The sequence below is a fragment of the Pelodiscus sinensis genome, chromosome 1 (genome assembly GCF_052426305.1).
Source record: "Pelodiscus sinensis isolate ZL-2025 chromosome 1, ASM5242630v1, whole genome shotgun sequence".
NCBI lineage: Eukaryota > Metazoa > Chordata > Testudines > Trionychidae > Pelodiscus > Pelodiscus sinensis.
The window spans coordinates 219807501-219828466 of NC_143052.1; the positions used below are offsets into that span (position 1 = coordinate 219807501).

Here is a 20966-nt window from a genome sequence, read left to right on the forward strand (position 1 = left end):
GGTGTTCTCTGAATTTTTCCCCGGCCAGGAAGCGAAAATGCCGGGCACCTGGCAACCCTACAAACACTCAGCGCCTGGCCCCGTGCCCCTCCCCCTAGAGCTCCTACTGGCCCCATGCCCCCCCCCCCCACCCTGAGTCCCTCCTGATCCCCAAAACTCCCAGCCCCTCAACCCCAGCACCCATGCTTATCTGGTTCCCCAAGGCTGCCGGCACAAAATGGCTGCCGGCTAAAAGACCTAGGGGAAGCAATGCTTCCCCTGGGTCGTAGTGCTCAACCTCTCCCCTGTTCTTATCCCTGCACTCACTCTTAAAGGGGACATGCTGTTTTATTTTAATTTGGTGGGGGTTAATAAGTCCTTGGAGTCCTTTTTTTTTTGCTCAACAACTTTGGTTCCCCCCCCCTTTTTTTCCCAACAGAATTTTTTCCCTGTGTTTTTTTTTTGGGGGGGGAGAGGGGGGTTCGGTAGTTTTGTTTCAACCATCTGGCAATCCTACGTTTATAAGTATCAAGATCATAACTGTTCCAGTAGGGATGGTGGCCTTCCAGCACATTTCCCTGAACTATAACGAATACACCCCAAAACTGTGTAGAAAGGGCAATAGAGGGGCCAGTCCGGTCGATTTGGGAAAACAGGAGGTTGGAAGGTATGTATTTTTATTGGGACAGACATAAAACTGTATTGCGTTGTCTGTGGAGGTGTGTATCTCTGAGTGGAGGAGAAAATTTGTAATGTTTGATAAACTTTTCATTTCCTTGCTTTAAGTTGAGTATGTTACATGCAAACCCACCTTATTGAATAGACTAAGTACTATTTTTGCATATTCATAATAAGTGGAGAATATTAGCTTTCTTTCTAGCGCCTAAGTGAGTTAATTGAATTTTAGAATATGATCAGGAGCCCGGCTTCTCTTTCAGCTTTTACCTGAAGAGATTAGGCAGATAGATTGACATGTAATTTGATTTATTGAGAAAATCCTTTTTTGTTTTGTTAATAATTTGTAGAACAAAGAAGTTTATCTTTTATCTTTTTTTTTTCTTATATACATCCCTTTGAAAGTCTATAAGTAGGCTAATTTTACATAAAACAATAAAAACCATGTGGAAGAAACATTTATAAAATATGAGGCAGACATAAACCACTAGCCATGATAAGAAATCTTTGAATTTCTGGAAAAGCATGTACTGAGCACTTCATAGAGGTCATGGCAGACCTGTCCTCTGACTGGTTAGTCAAAATGCACCAGCTGGAAGTGATGCTGACCAAGAAATAAATCTCTGCATGATGAATGTAGAATTAACATCTTAAAGAAAACAAACAATGCACGTTTTTCATTTGCAAGATGCTGCTTCTGCTGCTGCTCCAGATGTTGACACAGCTCCTAACGCTGGCAGTGATGAGTGATAGAGAAGGTCAGTTCAATATGAGACTCTGGCCTTGTCAAAGTGAATCCTTTGAAGAGGAATCCCATTACAGCAGAGCAGCACTATCAGCCTGGATGTCCCTCACTGGGAGGTGACTGACTGAAAGGCCAGGACTGGTATCAATTAAATGATTTTGCTGAGCCGTGGAAACAGTAAAAATAAATAACAAAGAAAGACCAGGATTACAAGTCTCAGAGGGGTAGCCGTGTTAGACTTTATCTGCAAAAACCACAAGAATCTCTGTGCCACCTTGGAGACTAACAAGTGGGTTTACCCATGGAAGCTTATGCCCTAATCAATCTGTTAGTCTCGAAAATGCCACAGGACTCCTTGTTGTGTTTGCAGAATTACAAGATTATTCCCTTTCCCAGCCAGTGAGGTCCTTTTTGGGAAAAACTGCTTTCAAATTGAACTTCTCCTCATAGACTTTCTGGTTACTCTCTACTGTTCGTGATAATCCCAAAGAAGCCTAAAAAATAAAATGTATATTAGCGATGTTACAAATTGTATATTTGTGTAAATGTGTAACCACTGAAATTTTTAGCGCTTACATGTTTGCATACGGGGGTGGGGCAAGCAAGAGCTGGCTTTTAAGCCATTTTTTAAGCCTGCTACCTTTGAGCACTGTGGGAGGCAGCGGGGGTGAGGAAAGCAAGGAAGGATAGACAGCTCCGGGAGCTGGAACATGTGGAGAGGTGGTTTAAAAGCTGGCTTTCCACAAGCACCAAATCCCACTTCTTTGATACAGAGGCAGCAAAGGTGTGTGTGTGTGTGCGTGTAACCATTAAGATTAACCCATAAACCTGGGTTTATCAGTTATTCATGTAAATGGCTACACACTAACATCCCTAATATATATATATAATCCTCCATTATTATGAGCTTTTATTTATTCAATTTTTTATCTGCCTGAACACTGACATACTGACAGACAAAATATCAATTAAAAATAGAGGTAGGTGAGTTACTTTTCATATTTTTGCATCAGAAATTGAAACTGCTTATTTTTATCTTGCAAAGATGTCCAGATTACAGCAGTAGTATTAAAAATGGAAAGATTGACACAACGTGCGGGACTTTTGGCATTGTTTTGTTGAATTTCATTTTAGTTTGGCTGTGACTTCTCACAAAAAACGTGGTATTGGCATGGAAAGCGAAGCCAACTCTGTGGTCAGAACTCATTGTGACTCATTTTGTCATGGGGGGGGACATTATTTTTTGCTCTATTTTTAAGACAGCAACAGGGAGAAGCTCTGTTCTGCTTCCTTCTGTGCTGTTAATAAGGACAGCTTATTAACATGCACAAAAATACCTTGTTAGGAAGCCAAAGGTTTTCCTTGGCAGCCAGTTGAAAAACATTCATAAGGAGCTGCATGGAAGTAGTGTGCAGTCACTTCCTGTGATTGGTAATGACAGAGATAGGTAGTCTATGGCTACTTCCTGACAGGAGGGAATTTGGGGCTGGTATACCAGAGGAGTGAGAAGAGCCAGAAGGTAGGGAAGAGGCTCAGGTAAAGGTAGGAAGGAATAGACTTTGGCTGCTGATTAGAGGGTCCCTGGGCTGGAATCCATAGTAGTGTAACACAGATGTTGAACCAACTCTGTGAGGGCTCAGTTACAGGGACTTGACCACACCCAAGAGTACAGCTCTCAGAAGGGACCAAAACCCCAAATAAATCTGTCTTAGCTGTAAAAAAGTTTTACACAGAGAAAGCTTATAAAGATGTTCGCCCCCTTTATTAATGAGAGAGAGAGACGTAGAGCTGCCTCTCCCTCCAAATTAACAGTTTTTTACACTGGGTTTGATGATAAACAAAAGTGTTTATTAAGTATAAAAAATAGGATTTACGAAATTACAAGTGAAAATAGATCAAAGCAAGTTACTAATCTAAAATAAATACAACACACCAGCTAACCCTAATACACTAAACAAGATAGTTAAACAATTGTTTCTGATTCTAGTCCTTATTCTAAGTAAAATCCCTCAAGTCAGAGCTTATCTTTTATCTTGCTTGGGTCTAACAGCTTCTTGTGTATTTAAAGCAAAATACAGGACTATGTAGCACTTTAAAGACTAACAAGATGGTTTATTAGATGATGAGTTTTCGTGGGCCAGACCCACTTCCTCAGATCAAATAGTGGAAGAAAATAGTCACAACCATATATACCAAAGGATACAATTAAAAAAAATGAACACATATGAAAAGGACAAATCACATTTCAGAACAGGAGGGGGGGGGGGGGAGGAAGGAAGGTAAGTGTCTGTGAATTAATTATATTAGAGGTGGGGAGAGTTAGATGTCTGTGAGCTAATGGTATTAGAGGTGATAATTGGGGAAGCTATCTTGGTAATGGGTAAGATAGTTTGAGCCTTGGTTCATTCCTTCCCGGAGAGTGTCGAATTTTAACATGAATGACAGTTCAGAGGCTTCCCTTTCAAGTGCAGATGTAAAAGGTCTTTGTAGCAGAATGCAGGTGGTTAAGTCATTGAGAGAGTGTTCTTTCTGGTTGAAATGGCAAGAAACTGTTTTTTCTTTGTGATCTTGTCTGATATCTGTTTTGTGGGCATTAATCCTTTGGCGAAGTGTCTGAGATGTTTGTCCAATGTACATAGCAGATGGACACTTTCGGCACATGATAGCATAAATTATGTTTCTGGATGCGCAGGAATATGTGTTCTTGATCTTATAACTCATTTGGTTAGGTCCAATAATGGTATCAGCAGAATGAATATGTGGACAAAGCTGGCAACGGGGTTTGTTGAAAGGGAAGGTACCAGGGTTGGTATTAGTGTGGTATGTCCTGTGGTTGTTGGTAAGAATCATCTTGAGGTTAGATGGTTGTCTATAGGAGACTATGGGTCTGTCTCCCAGAGCCTCTTGGAGTATGGTATCCTGTTCCAGAATAGACTGTAGTTTATTGATAATGTGTTGGACAGGTTTAAGTTGGGGGTTGTAGGTGATGACAAGTGGTGTTCTATTGTTGGTTTTCTTTGGTCTGTCTTGAAATAGATGGTTTCTAGGTATTTGTCTGGCTCTTTCAATTTGCTTTTTTATTTCTCCGGGTGGGTAGTTGAGGTTTATAAATGCTTGGTAGAGATCCTGAAGTTTCTGGTCTCTGTCAATGGGATTAGAGCAGATGCGGTTGTATCGAAGAGCTTGGCTATAGACGATGGATCATATGGTGTGTTCTGGATGGGAGCTGGAAGCATGTAGGTAACTGTATGAGTCAGTGGGTTTTCTGTAGAGAGTGGTGTCTAATTTTCCATTGTTGATTTGTACTGTGGTGTCCAGGAAATGGATCTCTCGTGTAGAATGGTCCAGGCTGAGGTTGATGGTGGGGTGTAGGTTGTTGAAATCTCTGTGGAATATCTCCAGTGTTTCTTGGCCATGCGTCCAGATCATAAAGATGTCCTCGATGTACCGTAGGTAGAGGAGGGGTGAAAGGGAACGGGAGTTGAGGAAACGTTCTAGGTCAGCCATAAAGATGTTAGCATACTGTGGGGCCGTGCGTGTACCCATGGCTGTGCCGCTGATCTGGAGGTTTAAGTTGTTCTCAAACTGGAAATAATTGTGGGTGAGAACAAAGTTACATAGGACTGCTATTAGGTTGGCAGTGGTGTCCTCTGGGATAGTGTTTCTAATGCTTGTAATCCGTCTTCATGTGGGATGTTGGTATATAGAGCTTCTACATCCATGGTGGCATGGATGGTGTTATTGGGGAGGTTATCGATGTTTTGTAGTTTCCTTAGGAAGTCAGTAGTGTCTCGGAGATAGCTGGGGGTGTTGGTTGCGAAGGGTTTGAGAAGAGAGTCTACATAGCTGGATAGACCAGTAGTGAGCGTGCCAATACCAGAGATGATGGGACGTCCGGGGTGCCCATGTTTATGGATCTTGGGAAGCAGATAGAACAATCCTGGTCGGGGGTCAGAAGGTGTTTCTGTGTGGATTTGTTCCCAAGTAGCTGTGGGGAGGCTTTTTAAGGCTTTTAAGGCTTTTGTGTATTTAGAGTTTTTTGTTTTCAGGTTTCTTCATGTGCATACTCTTAGGATAGGGGAGACAATTTCAAAAGCTAACTGAAGACACGAAAGCTCATCATCTAATAAACCATCTTGTTACTCTTTAAAGTGCTACATAGTTCTGTCTTTTGCTGAAGACAATTGTTGTTTGATTCCCAATCCTTAAATAGAATTTCCCCAGGACGGGAATCTTTTGTTTTACTCTCTCCATGCCCATGATAAAAGACCACATGTAAGATGGATTCCAGCACCGTGTGGCATAGAATCATAGATCACTAGATTTGGAAGAGACCTTGAGAGGTCATCGAGTCCAGTGCCCTGCCCTCATGGCTGGACCAAGCAGTCTAGACCAGGCCTACTCAACTTTGGAAGCCCTGGAGGCCACAATGATACTCACAGCACATGCGGAGAGCCGCAGTTTAAGTGTGGTGGCATATACATGCAAATATATCTGCAAATAGCTTTTTTTCACCCTGACAGGCATGAATACAAAGATTAAGGTAAGATTATGCAACACAAAGGTCCCATTTAAGTCAGTTCTGCTGATATTAAGAAAATGCTACGTTTACCCGATTTCTACCCATATGACAGCACTTTCAATGAGCAATGACAGTCCAGGAATTTAACTACTAAAATTCATAGCAACAGAAGCCCATAATATTGACTATTTTTTATTTTAGCTCCCACCCGCGGTCTGTGTGGTGAGCTCCATGTAAACCCAAACTGCACCATGGGCCGCAAACAGACAGGCTGCGGGCCACATTTTGAGTAACCCAGGTCTGAACCATTCCTGATAGATGCAACATAGTCACATGTTTTTGTAGGAGCAACTACAAAAGACTTGGACTTACAAGAAAAACAAAACCATTTACACATTGAGCACCAGACCCTTAAGTCCCACTAATAGCTTTCACTAGAAATTAATAAGCAGGTTTAAACTTGATATTTCTAACTTCCCATGCAAGATGGATACATGCACACAAAGAGGATATACATGTTCAGGGGAATAACAGGATTTTGAATGTTAGATTACTTGACCTGTTCTGCATAAATCGTATTTGAATTATGCATATTCATATTCAGCAACATAGTTCCATAAAAACATGAGGGTGAAGTGTTATAGTATAGAGTCTATACTATATACTATAGACCAAAGAACAAAGACTGTAGGGCATTGCAAGCTGTCCTAGAAAGCAGTGTAACTAAAATGAATAAAAATTAGGGTCATTGTGACTAATCAGCTGAACTTAAGCTCCGAGAATAATGCTGTGGCCAAAAGGGCTAATTTGATCATTGGATGCATACATAGGAATCTTGAGTAGATGTAGGGAGGTTTTTTTACCTATTAGGCAGTGATGCCATTGCTGCTGGAATAGTGTGTTAAGTTCTGGTGTCCACACTGCAAGAAGATTGATGAATTGGAGAGGGTTCAGATGAGAACCTTGAGAATGATTAAAGGATTAGCAAACCTGCTATAGTGGTAGACATAAGGAGCTCAATTTATTTAGGGCAAAAAAGAGGAGGCGTAAGGGGTGTCTTGATCAGTCTATCTGTTTTGAAATTCCCCTTTGTTCTCCATCCAGTAGAAAAAGATATAACAAATCCCAGTGACTGGAAGTTAAACTGGAAATAAGATGTAAACTTTTAACAAGCTAACACTTCTTTAAATTCAGAAACACACAAAAACCCCAAACCAGAGAAACCAAACAGGCTGCTCAGTAAAACAGCTGTTCAACTCACACCACCACTACCTGCTCCCACCTTGATATACTTTGCTGACTGCAAAATGAATCTACTAGACCCAGAATCATGTTTTTTTTTCCATCCAGAGCCCCATAGTCTGCAAACATGACTGGGATTTAAGTGATTACCAGCCTAAATAGTTATCACCTCCCTTTGCATCACAGCACTGCTGAGCAACCTTTAACAGACTGGTCAGCACTGCTGACCAGAGCCACCAAGATCCTTTTTCAACAGTGTGTTTGGTTGAAAAACCGGACACCTGGTCACTCTGTGCTAGAGTTACCAACTGCCAAACCACAGAAACCCATACAACCTATTTATGTAGTATATAAATAGAAAGCAGATGCTACTTGGTGAACAGTGGAGTTCGGAGTTTTCTAAGATGCTGAGCACCTGCATGTCCCACTGTCCCTACTTTAGGCCTGGGCAAAATACGGCCTGTGGACCGAATCCTGCCAGCCAAACCACCGGATCTGGCGCACGGAGCCCCAGGTAGGCTCCTCGCTAGCCTCACCTCACCTGCACACCACTCAGAAACGTGGCTGGGGGGCAGTTTTTCTTTAAAAACTGAGTCTGGAGGGGAGGGGAGAAAGCTTTAAGAGCTGCTCCCACCCTCAGCACAATCCCATTGGCCGGTTTCTGGCCAGAAACTGACCAGTGGGAACTGCCTGTTTCAATAACAAGCAGCCACGAAGTACTAGGGGCTCCAGAGTACATGGCTGCAGCCTATACAGGGACAGGACAGGGAAGGAGGCTGATTCAGGAAAGGCTGCTGGCTGGTAAGTCTCCTGGCCAGACCCTGTCTCTGGCATCCCAGTCCCTCCCTTCCCCAATCCTCTGCCCTTCACTCCTGCCCCCTACTCTCCACATACCCAAATCTTCTCCTCTCCTCCTGTCCCCCTGTCCCCTCAGATCTAGCACCCCAATCTCCTGCCCCGGATCACAATCCCCTTCTGCCTTAGCTCCAGCCCTAGGTCCCAATCCAACCCCCTGCATCCTAGTCCAGTGCCCCAGGTCACAACTGTCTTCTTCACTCAAACTCCCTCCCTTACCCCAAGCTCTCTTCTGCACCCAACCTCCATCCCAGACCCTGCTTTTCCTCCATTAATATCATGAAAAAGTGCAGCCCTCGACCCCTTTCCAAATCATTGGAGTGGCCCCCCACATCAAAAATTATTGCCCACCCCACTCTACTTGGAACTCGGGTTGCTCGGCATATCTGAAAAACAGGCTCATGTCAGATGCCAGAAGGAATGGTACAAAGATTTGTGTGCTTGGAGACATCTAACAGGCAAGTTTTTAAGAGGGATGTCACTATCAGTTTTATTAGCGATAATACTTATGATTTGTAGCCCTGTAGTATATAAAATTACAATGTTAAATAAAACTTAATTCTTTTGAGCAATGGTTGCACACCCGAGCAGCTCTCTTCTTCATACTTGGAGAATGTCAACACTGAGTTTGTTGGGATGAGGAATGGTAGCTCTAGGAGAGACACTTAGCACATCAGTCCAGTAGCTGGCTGGCTCTGGCATGTACGAGCCTGTGGTGGGTCCAAACTTTGGATTTCAGACTTAAGTCCCCTAGGGTATGTCTACACTACCACCCTAGTTCGAACTAGGGTGGTAATGTAGGCAACCGGAGTTGCAAATGAAGCCTTGGATTTGAATTTCCCGAGCTTCATTTGCATAAAGCCGGGCGCCGCCATTTTTAAATGTCCGCTAGTGCGGACTCCGTGCTGCGCAGCTACACGCGGCATGGGCTAGGTAGTTCGGACTAGGCTTCCTAGTCCGAACTACCGTTACTCCTCGTTTCACTACCTAGTAACAATCCCTCTCCAAGTCTGGCCTGATCTTAGAGAAAGCATATCCCACTTTGTCTGGTAGAGGGAATGCCATGAGTGAGCTCTGGAGGAAGTTACATGCAGTACAGCTCACTTCAGATTTTTGTTGTGGTACACTGATTTGGGGGAAGGGTAAAAAGCAGGGAGTCTAGATGCTTCCTCTTGTAAGGGGACCATTAGCTCTTTATTAAAACTCAGTGGGAGTTTTTGGCTGGCCAGCTCCCAGTACCAAAAAGGGAAGGGTCCATGAGAAATCAGGGCCCTGAGACTGACAGTCCTCAGGGACAATGGAAAGAGGCCAACACGCCAGCTCAGCCTGATTGACAGATTGGACAGGCCAATGAGGAAATTAGGAGGCCAGATCCCGTGCTCTGTGTGAGCTGGGATTTTCTGGGTCTCTGTGAGAAAAGGAGAGAGAGCTGAGAAGAGCAGCAAGAAGAGCAAGCTGTGTGGAGAGACAGACCTGCAGTGTCAGAGCCAGACACACACAGCCCAAGGCGCGCAGACCCTGTGGTGAGCAGAAGACCTACAGTGACCAGAGAGCCAAAGGGGTGTGAGAAGCAACCCAAGGAGCTAGGGCTGGCAAAGCAGCACAGTCTGCAGCTGGGTGTGGTGTGCAGCTGGGACCAGCAAAGGGGGGAAAAGAGGCTCCGGGCAGGGACATGCCACCAGCCAAGAGGCCCTGAAGGCCAGACTTGGAGAGGGATTGTAACTCCAGCTGGGAGAGGGGTCCTGCTACCTAGAGCTTGAAGTCAGGTGGTCACGGCCAGAGCAAGCATGTCCAACCTGCAGCCCCCCTGCAGCACAGCTAGGGCCTGAGAGAGAGCCCTGGGACCTATAAGGAACAGACTGTGAACTGTCCTTACGCTCTGCAAACCACTGTTTTTGATGCCCCCATGCCACAGAGCAGGACTATGTGTTCTCATTTAACATTTCTCGTTTCTCCTTATTCTTTTATTTTTAATCAGTTGTTGTTTAATAAATTGTATTTGCTTTGAACTGTATGTAATGATCATTGGGTCAAGAAAGCATCCAGTGTGAAGAGAGCACCCCAGAGTGGGGACACCCGAGCCCCTGCCCCAAGTGACTACAAGGTCGGGGAGTAAGCCCCAGAAAACCTGGGCCCAGCCTTGTTGGGATTTCGAGAACTCTGCTACTCAAGAGAGTGGAGGGGGAGCCCTCAGGATCAGGGAGGCTGTGGGGTAAAGGAAGTGGGAGCAGGGACTCAGATCCTTTCACTGGTCTATTTCACCAGGGTAGTATAGAAGCCAGGAAATTTCCCCACAATAGTGGGACCATTCCTTTGCTTACACTGTCAATTCAGGGATGAAGTGTTTATGTGATTCTTCCACTTACAGTGGTAAATTTAGAATTCCAGCTATAGATGAGGGAATGGGATGTTTCAGGTAACCCTTTCAACCTATGTCTTTAAAGTGTTTCCCGATAAAGTAAGTTTCCTCCTCAGCAACATTATTCCACCTTTTCTCTTGTAGCTTCACCCTTCTATGCTCTGTACGGGGACAGCACTGCTGTCACATAGAGGGAATAATAGAACAAAATCACATTTAGTGGCATTTTAAGAGCTAAAAGGAAGTGGTTACAGAATTGGACATAAAGCCTCTAGTTTCATCATTACTTCTAGCACTGTTAGCATTTTAAGTTAACATTTGTATGGTGGTTGCATTTGAAGACAGATCTCAGTCCTTTCCCACAAACCACAAGTGGAAAGTAACTGTGCCAAGACTTTCACATTTTCTTTTTATTTTACTAGGTTTTATCTCCCATCCTAATTGCCCCCCTTTTTTCTTCTCCCATTTATGGATCACATCAGCACTAGTTATATGCACTAGGAATAAAATGTGAAGTGTATGCACATGTAGCCTTATGCTGAGCCACACATGCACAGCTGATCTGAATGCTGACATCTTCTTGATGGGAAAGTGCTGCAATTCATTGCATGTGTGGACATCTTCTTGGATTCTTGACCTTTAAGTGATTTGACTCACTAAGTACAAAACTGGGTAAGCCTGCAGAGGTATAAATAAGCTTTTTGGGATACATGAGTCCTCTCATTGTTCAAACCCTGGGTGTGGAATTTTTTTAAAAAGATGGATAAAGAGACATATTTTGTTTAAATTAAGCTGTAATTAAGTGTGCTAACATTTTTACTAGTGTACTCCTCAGTTATAACTGTAGCATACCTTTTGTTTAACTGCTCAATGCTGTTAGACTTAAACACATGTCAGGAATGTTTTCTGAAGGACAGTCAATCTCTCAGGGCCATAGTGAAAGCATGCTTCAGGATTTTATTTTTACAGGATAGTGAATAGTCCTTGAGAAGAATACAAATCAGATTTCCATTGTCTGTTCTAAAGGGCTTCCGTTTGAAAGACAGGGTGCCATTCTGTCATATAATTAAAATGTTCCAATACTGGTTAAGCGCTTTCATTTGTCCTATTCAGCAGTAGCATCAAGGACAAACAGGAGTCAATGAAAGAAGAATAGATGCAACATCTATCTGACCTTTTCTGTGTAAACAAATGCATAAAAACGGAGTAAAGACCTTCCTAGGTAGAACTTTCCTAGTAATGGAATGTAAATCTTAGTAATGTAGTATACCAGGCCAGAGGCTGACACTAATGCAGAGAGAGGCCTTCTGAAAGATATTCCTCTCTCCCTTCAAGAAGGCATATGGACAGAGAAGAGCTTGTTTGGAGTACATACAATTTTAGTGTTATTAATGTATAGTGCTTTTCTTACACAGTGCTCCATTTTACATTGGAAAACGAAGGCACAGAAAGAGCTGCTTAGGGTCAGTCAGCAAGGCACTGGAGAAATGAGTAATAGAGTACGAGTTTCCTCATTCGGATCAACAGCCATAATACCAAACTTCCAGGCCAGGTAAACTGGAGCAACTTTTTGTTCTATTTTGTACAGGACCAAGCATAGCATGGTTCTGTTTCATGATTGCTGCTTCTAACTGTTACCACAAAACAAGTCATTGCCTCTGTCATCTCTATTTACTTTTTAGAATTCATTCCCTCCCTCTCCCCCACACTTTGTGTCTTTATCTATTCATGTACCTATCTGGCTACTATAGAACCAGAGTGCCTCAAAGTTATTAATGTATTTTATCCTCACACTCTTTCTGGCAGGAATCAGATTTAAAAAATCTTGACTTTTGGTCCAATGCCTTATTCCCCAGCCTAGACTATCTTTCCTCCCAGTTTTGACAGCTTTTTTAATATTGCCCTTGTTGTCAGGAAAAAAACAACTTAAAAAAACTTTGTGACTTTCAGTGCTTGTGCTTTACAATTCTATAATACCGGATAGGTCTTTCGTTTCTGTTTCCTCACTTTTCATTGAGGACAGACGAGCTTCAGTTCTGTATGCTATTCTTAGATTCCTGTACAAGTCCTGAATGTTTAATTTCAGATATTTTGATCCCCTTTCAGCCAAAAATTCATTCACCTGGGAGGATGAATTTCAGGCAAAATGAACTAGAAAATCAGGGGAAGCAGAGGTCTTGCACTAAAAGGGACATGATAGTTGCATCCAGTTTAAGGCCAGAGGGGACCATTATCTTGTCTAGTCTGACTTTTTTTTTTAAACACATGCTATTAAATTGCACTCAAAGCTCAATGGTTCTAAAGATACCTTCCACATGTAAATGATCAGACTCTGACTGCTCATTTATTCAAAAGTTCCTCCCTATGGCCCTGATTCCTCAAGGCAGTTAATCATGTGCTTAACTTCATCCGAGTTGGCACAGATGTGCTTAAAGAGCTAATGGGAAAGCTGAACTTTTGTGTGTGTGTGAAAATGTTCATGAAAAGCTCTTTTGAAATGCTGCAGGGTGCTGGAGTGCTGCTCTGCATGGCTTTGAGGTCTGCGGGGAGGGGGCAGTGCTGAGGTCTGTGTGGCGCTAAGGACTGACTGCCCTCAGCCCCGCCTTTTACGGGGATATGGAGCTGGCCCTCACTCCCTTACCCTGAAGTCCACTCAGGTCTCTCTCTGTGCAAGCAGCTTTTCCTAGCTGTTAAATAAGTTGTTTCTGGTCCTCCCAAACCCCCCAGTGCCAGCTTTAGCAAAGCTTTTGATATGGTCACCCACAATATTCTTGCCATCAAGTTAAGGAATATGGATTGGATAAATGGACTGTAAGACAGACAGAAAGCTGGTTAGACCAGGGTTTCCCAAACTTTTTACTTTTTTCAGTACTGTTTTTTGCAGCCCAAAAATATAAACACATAAAAAACAAACTGAGAAAATACCAGACATATAACATGTCTGGTATTTTCTCTTTAGGTAAGTTTAATTATTACTAGATGTATCAGTTTGTAGTTTTGAACTTCCTGGCTGGTAAATGTGCTCAGGCTGCATGAGTGTGTCTACCAGCCAGACAGTTCGCAACTACTCGAGGGAGTGTGTGTGTGTGTGGCGGGGGGCGGGGGGGGGGGGGACGGGACAATAGAATCCCTGGGCTGGATTAACTCATGCTTGGTGCTTTGCAGGGGGGAAGGCGGAAGGGGAGCAGCGCCTCGAGATCTACATATGGCTGGGTCAGTCCTGCTCCCCGCAGGCTGATTCACTCTCCCCCCACCTTTCCCCCCGCTGCGCCTCTGGCCAGCCCCACTTCCCCCAACCCCCTCCCGGGCAGCCAGTCCTCCCCCGCTTCTCCTCCCAATCTCCCTTGGCCAGCCCCGCTGCCCATGTCTAGTCCTCCTTCCGGCGGCTGCTCCCCCCCCCGCCCCGACATCTTCGCCAGCCAGCTCCCTGCCCCCGACCTCGCGCCCCCCAGCAGCCCTGCTTCCACTGGCCCCCCAATCTCCCTAGCCCGCCCTGATTCCCCCATCCAGTGCTGCTTCCGGTGGCCGGCTCTGCCCTCCTCCTCCTCCTCCTGCTGCCCCCTACCTCCCCACTACCACCTCCCCTTCTGCCAGGAGCCGGAACATCGAGCTGCAGACTCCGCCCAGGCCGGCCGAGGGCTTGGGGGACCAAGTGCCACATGGGTACTCCAGGAGCGCAGAACACCCCGGCAACCACTCTGAGGCCCGGTAGTTTTTTCCTGCGGCCTGGTACCGGGGCATGGCCCATAGTTTGGGAAACGCTGCTGTACTGTGTTCTGCATCCTTCCTTCAGTTCCCATCTCCAATCCCCAAGTACTTCTATGCTCATTGTTCCTGAGCACCTTTCAGTAGTGTGTGAAGCTGTGTGGCTACACATCTATCGTGCGGTGTTTGTTCTCTCCTTCTACCAAGAGGGAGGAGAAGCATGTGCAATGGGATGTCTTGGGTTGATAGTGCATGTTTTTTAGTTTTTAATATAAATACACCTGTTATTATATGCGTGTTAGAAAAGGGAAGGACTCGTCTGAAGTGAAAAGAAAGTTTATGCTGGGCCTTAGTTCCTGTAGGGAGCTCATTCAGCAGTGCCTGGTCACTTGTTGAGAAGGGACTGTCTCCTGCACAGATGAGCTTTATTCTTAGATCCCTGCAAATCTGCAGGTATCCACATCCACGGATGTGAATGTGGATATCTGCAGATTGTTTCCATGGATGCAAATTTTTATCCCCACTAAGGATGTTAAGGACTAATAGACTATCTGATAAGCAAATGCTTATAGGATAGTCGACTAGTCGCTCCCCCCCCCGCCCTCGTGCTGCCGCTACTTGGTAGAGGCAGCAAGGGAGGGGGAAACCCAGACTCCGCACTGCGCTGCCCCTTTGAAATGCCACCGCAGCAAAAATGCATCGACTACTTGATTAGTCAATTGCACTATACTTAACATCCTTAATCCACACAGGGATCTATTTAGTCTAATTGTTGAGAGTTACACTGTGCCAGAGGAGCAAAGTTGAAAACCACGATCTTCTTCCTGGAGTTTTAGATGATCTTTTGTGTCACCACTGTCTACACCATGGAGTGCCTTGAAGAGAAGGACTGAGGCCTTTTCTGAGGAGTGGGAATGGGTGCACTCAGGGGTAGGGGTGGCCCGTGCCTCTAGGCAAACTAGGCAGATGCCTAATATGCCAAGTTGCATGGGGCGCCAAATTCCAAACCCTGCCCCTTCCATTTCCTGTGCCTTACCTGGAGCACAGCTTCCCTGCGGCCAGGAGGGGAGTAAGTCCTGGGAGAGGCAGCGTGCGGAGGGGGGTTTCCCCTGTGCTGCGGGATGGGGAGTGACCCTGGGGAAGGAGGAACACGGGAGAGGGGGGTTCCCCTGTGCCACGGGGGGGGGGAAGGTTGGCCCCGGGGGAGGAGGAACGTGGGGGGGTTTCTCCTGTGCCGTGGGTGGGGTTTTCGCCCCGGGAGAGGCGCATGCCAGCTTCTCTCTGGGGGGATGGGATCTTGGGAGGAGGCGGGTGCAGGGGAATCTCTGTTCTCTCTCCCAGCCCCCCAGCCCCCATCCCCAGAACTCCAACTCCATCCCCAACCCTCTGGCCCCCAGCCCCCTGACCTCAAGCCACAGAACTCCATCCCCAGCCCCCCTCTTCCCAGCAGAGAACCAAAACCCTCAGTCGATATCTGCCCTTGGAGTTGGGGGGGAGGGGGCGCCAATTGCATGGTTTGCCTAGGGCGCCAGTTGTTGGCAGCTAGTCTAGGGCCACCCCTGCTCAGGGGCAGGGCAAGTTTGAAGAGTTGGGGGAAGGTGTGGAAAAGAGGATTGAGCACCAGTGGGGTGGGAAAAAAATTGGGGTCTATGGCTGTTCTTCATTCATGAGCTGATCACATCCAAGACGCTTTATCACTAGACACTGATCTTTACTCTTACACACTTCTCACACCACTACACGTTCTTTTGGGGTCAACTGGGATCCATTTTTTTTAAAGTTTGTTTGCCCCTTTATGTATCCAATAATTTGAATAATTATTGTCTGAAAAATGTATGCAAATATTCAGTATTCACAGTTGGTTGTATGCAATAGTTCTGAAAGGAGACAGAATTAATACATTCCTTAGTGGAAAGTTAGTGCAGATCTTTTCAGCAAGACCATCCCCTTTCCATGATTTACAGCAGGAAAAGCCTTCTGTAGAAGTATTTGAACTCTGTATTGGTTTAAGACAGTGCTTTCATTCTTAACAATTTCTCCTTTTTGTGCCCTTTTCTGACAGGAAAGGAATAAAGTTATCTTATGAAGAATTTAAGGTTTATGGATTGAGGCAGTCTTTTTTTATTCATCCAAGGATCTTTTCTTGCCTTTCTCACTCTCATGCCCTAATATTTCTACTGCTAGGGTACAGGGTAGTTCCTAGTGTGCCTGACACCAGGTTCTGAGGCCCTTTATTGTATGTATATACAAGGCTCATGGATCCCTTGTTACATTCACAATGAACTTTGCCTAGAAGCTGAAGTCCTAATTATGGGCCTTACTATGCTCCTCAAAAAGAAAGACACTATAGAAATGGGATCTCATATTTATACTCAGGAATGTGGCTAGAAAAGTGGAACAAGTTCACTTTGCCCCATAGAGGAGAGAGAGAAAAGAGTACCGGCAATTGCAGGCCTGTGTAAAAGGGATCCAGAACATGGCGGCAAAGAGGATGTATGAACTATAGGAAGGAAAGTTTTCAGACATGAATCTAAAGGGAGCAGGAAGACTTGAAGGGCAGGACAGATTTGTTAGTTTTTTAATGCTAGAGATTCCCTACTCCCCCTTGTTTGTTTCTCTTCCCCTCTCTTCTATGATGTATATCTCCAGGTAGCCTTTGTCTCTGTCTTTCTAATGCATACATGAGCATTAGATGAGCACACTAAAGTTATCATAATACACCATATGTGATATGAAGACTAGAGGCATCAGAGAGACACAGGAAACTTATTACAAATGCAGAAAAAGGTAAAATTTGTCGAGAAGAGGAGCTCCATGTTTAATAGGAACATTATTATAATCTTATCATTCAGAAAGAAAAGTTGAACTAGCAATTTTTCCATAATGGTAGGTCACAAACACACTTTTTGATGCCAGTAAAGTTCCATTCATCATTTTTAATACTTTACAGCCTCTCTCAAATGCTGAGGTAGGCAACATGGATTCTTTCTTCCAAATACTACAAAGTAAACCATTTTTCTGCTTGACAATATGTTTAAAAGATATATTTCTATTAACATTGTCCATATTGCCTAAAGAGTGGTAACAATTTTGGCTCCAGTGCAGCTTTGAATGGAGTTATTTTCGTATTTTTTTGTGTGAATATAGATCATGAAAAAATTAACACATGTTTTCCTTATTAGGCCTTGAGAGAGACATTTTATTTATTTGAAATTCTATGAAATAATTGATGGATATAGCCAAAAAAAATCTTTGAAATACAAGTAGAATATAAAATATACACCTGTTTCTGTTCCCACTGATTTGGAATGTAGATAGTTAAAAAGCTAGGTTTTGATTTAAAATAAAAAGTGTTGAAAGCTTCAGCACAACTTCTACTCTTCTGTCATTATGTATTTTATAAGTTCAACTCCTTACTAGAAGAATTTGTCATTACCATAACGATGGAAGGATGCTGACTGAAAACACTGATCTCACATTAACTTTTTCTGCCAGAAGTGATTAAATCTTATTGATCTTCTGAGCCAGGCTAGTACCGGATGCAATTAATTTATTTCATTCATTAGATTGGAAATAGATCTTTGTTATGTATATCAAAGGAAGACATTGAAAGGATATGAGAGAGACCTGTTTGGAAGATTTCTAGGTTTAGATAACATTCCTTTAATTGAATGGAGTTTATATATAAAAGACTTGGGAGGATGAGCTTCCCACGTAGTCCATGTAAATAGGACTTCAAGGCATCTTGCTAGCAATGTTTGCTCTAGTGAAGGCCTGAAAAAGACAGAGAAGATCTGACATTGATTCAGACTCAGCTGTGATGACAGTCTGGTCAGCTTCCTTCTTCTAATGTTACAGATAAAAGGCCGGTTTAACATGATTGGAGTAATACCCCATGATACCACATTTTTAAAATAAGCAGTGCCCAAAATGTATTCTTCCTGCTGAGTAGCAGATTTTAAATTTTCTCTCACACTCCCAGGTGAATTGGCATTCATTTTGACTGCAGATGGTGGTGTCACTGACCCCTTGGAAAACCACATTTCTACCCATGACTCCTCAAACATCTAAAAGTTTTCACTTTTTGTCTCCTAATAAGAATCACATTAACATGGGCAAGCATGAATGTAAACAATGGTTTTCTCATGGAAAATTAAAAAGCATTTGAGGCCAACTGGGAGGGAAGATATCTACAAAACGATCCCATACACAGAGGACCCATCTGTTAACTGCAAGCTAGGTTTTGTGCCAGAAACTTTGTGTAAGAAACAGATGCACTTTTTAAAAAACAGATTATCTATTCTAGTTTCCATAGTGTATATGATTCCTCTGGGAAACTGAGCCAAACATCAAAGGGTGAATTTCTTAAAAAGTTTGTTACTCTCCCTAAATCACATTTGAATAGCGATGGTAGTAAAACACCTACAATGTTAGTGATATCACTTCTCTCCAATATGCATGCCCAGATGTTTTCTAAAGGACTCAACTGTGCCTTAAGGGACTGGCCCACATGTGGTCTCTACCATACTGTAGTGAGGAGATGTGGCCTCCCTCGCACAGACAGAAGGACACTTGCGAGCACCCTCTTCCCCCCCTCACCCCCACAGTGGGCAGAGCTGGGACACTTATGCCTGCCTTACTAGAAGCAGAGGCACAGGACAGGAACTGGAAGTATAAAAGGCTGGGCCACCACCATCCCAGTTCAGCTGGAGAGGAGCCACCAGAGAAGGACATTTCCCATCTGTTTCTGGAGCTTGGACTCAACAGCAACCGTTGCAGTACCTGAGATTTGCACGGACTGACAGAACTGCTGGTCAACAGAGATGTCTTGTTGGAGTTAATATCTGTTTACCCAAGCTAGATGTTTGATGACCCAGGTACGGGACTCAATGATCCCTCTAATCTTTTTCATCCGTGTGCACAGGTTTTTAATCTATGTGCAGAATAATTTTGTAATGTGCACCTAGGCATGTGTAAATGTGCACCACCAGGAGAAACAAAAAACCTAGCTGTGGGTGCTCTGCTAATCAGCTGGGCAGCATTTGTATTTCTCCTGAGCAACTATGCAAGTGCACCGCATGTAGGGAACACTGACTGGGACCCAGAGACCCTCCTCAAACTGGAATGTAGGAACTAGCCCAGGGGAGCCAAATAGCTTTCGGCTGTATTGCTTAATCACAGCCAGCTGGTGTCTTGCAATCAGCTATCCCTGCTGACCCATTGTCAGGGCTTTGGACTGGGACGCAGTGAAGTTGAGCAGGCCTGTGTTCTCCTACCTTGCTACCCTGTCCCTGAGGTGGCAGCCTCCCCACCATAGACCAAGAGGTCAGCATTTGTTGGCATTCTGCCAGAATAACACACCCCAACTGTTTGCAGGCCCTTTTTGAGGCCTTGGCTTAGAGACTCATTATTACTCTGCCCAAAATACTGGCCTGGGCTACCTAACTGCTTGATGCCTTGCTTTGTTGCAGGGCTGGGGCTTATAGACACTGTTGTTCTATCCGGACTGTAGGCTAGAGTCTAGTGTCCTCTCTGGTTGGAAGACTGGGGCTCCTAGACTGAGTACTGGGTCATTCCGCAGAGCGGCAGAGATGCCAGTGGTATCATCTGGCTTGGCTTTCCTCCCAGAGAGATGGCTGTGGCTGCCTTACACACAGTCTCCTCTATGGTGTGAGAAGGAACAGGGAACCTACCTAGTACTTCCTCTCAGTCCATGCCAGGCTCCTGGATAAGGTGGGGAGGATGTCTCTGAGCTCCTGGGAGAGGAAGGGCCTTGGGTGGAAGGGGCTGGGCAGGGAAGTGCTGCCCAGACTGGCCATCTCTTCCCTGCCAGCCCTTCAGGGGAGCCCGGAGCGTGCCACACAGTGCTTCAGTCATGATTTAAAGGGCCCAGGGTACTGGCCACCACCACTGCCACAGCGGTAGCAGCCATGAACCCCAGACCCTTTTGAATTGCCATGTCCTGGGCAAGTTGCCCCCTTAACTACTCCATCAGTGGGTCTGCATGCAGGGGAAGCTGGCCTCTTTGTAAAGAGGCATAGGGGGTCTTGTACTGCTGCCCTTTCCTGGAAGACTAGCTACAAAGTTGGCCATCATTGGATCTTGTCAAAGCATCTAACATTGGGCATTAATCTAAATAACACAAGTAGAAAATCTTGTCAGGACATGATCTCTACAGCAAAATCTGTCTATAAATTTTTCTCAGGGTATGTCTACACTGCCACCCTAGTTCGAACTAGGGTGGCTAATGTAGGCATTCGAACTTGCAAACGAAGCCCGCGATTTAAATATCCTGGGCTTTATTTGCATGTTCCCGGGCGCCGCCATTTTTAAATGCCCCATAGTTCGAACTACCTGCCAACGGCTACATGTGACACAGGCTAGGTACTTCAAATTAAAGCTCCTAATTTGAACTACTGTTATTCCTCATTGCAGTCCATGCTGCGTGTAGCCGCAGACAGGTAGTTTGAACTACGGGGCATTTAAAAATGGCATCGCCTGGGAACATGCAAATAAAGCCCGGGATATTTAAATCCTGGGCTTCATTTGCAAGTTTGAATGACTACATTAGCCACCCTAGTTCAAACTAGGGTGGCAGTGTAGACATACCCTCAGATTCCCTAGTTAAAAACAATATAATTAAGATTTTTAAACAAATTAATTATTGTGTTCTTTCCAGTTGGATAGAGTGAAGAGCACATTTAAAGAGACATTTAGAGCACATGTGCATGCTGCTTGTATTATCAGTGTAAAAATGCCACAAGTAAAAAACAATTAATGACTTAGGTAAGTGGACAGGGTAAAGGAGCATTTCAGCATCTTGGAATATATACTTTACAGGTAATATCTTCAATAGCTCAATAATTTATAGCAATAGAAAAGAT

The 20966-nt window shown here is 44.4% G+C and overlaps 1 protein-coding gene across 2 annotated transcripts in view; it reads left to right on the forward strand.

The window, feature by feature from the left end:
* ARHGAP6 (Rho GTPase activating protein 6) overlaps positions 1-20966 on the forward strand; it is a 478385-nt gene that overhangs the window by 115735 nt on the left and 341684 nt on the right. The gene's annotated exons all lie outside the window — the stretch shown is intronic.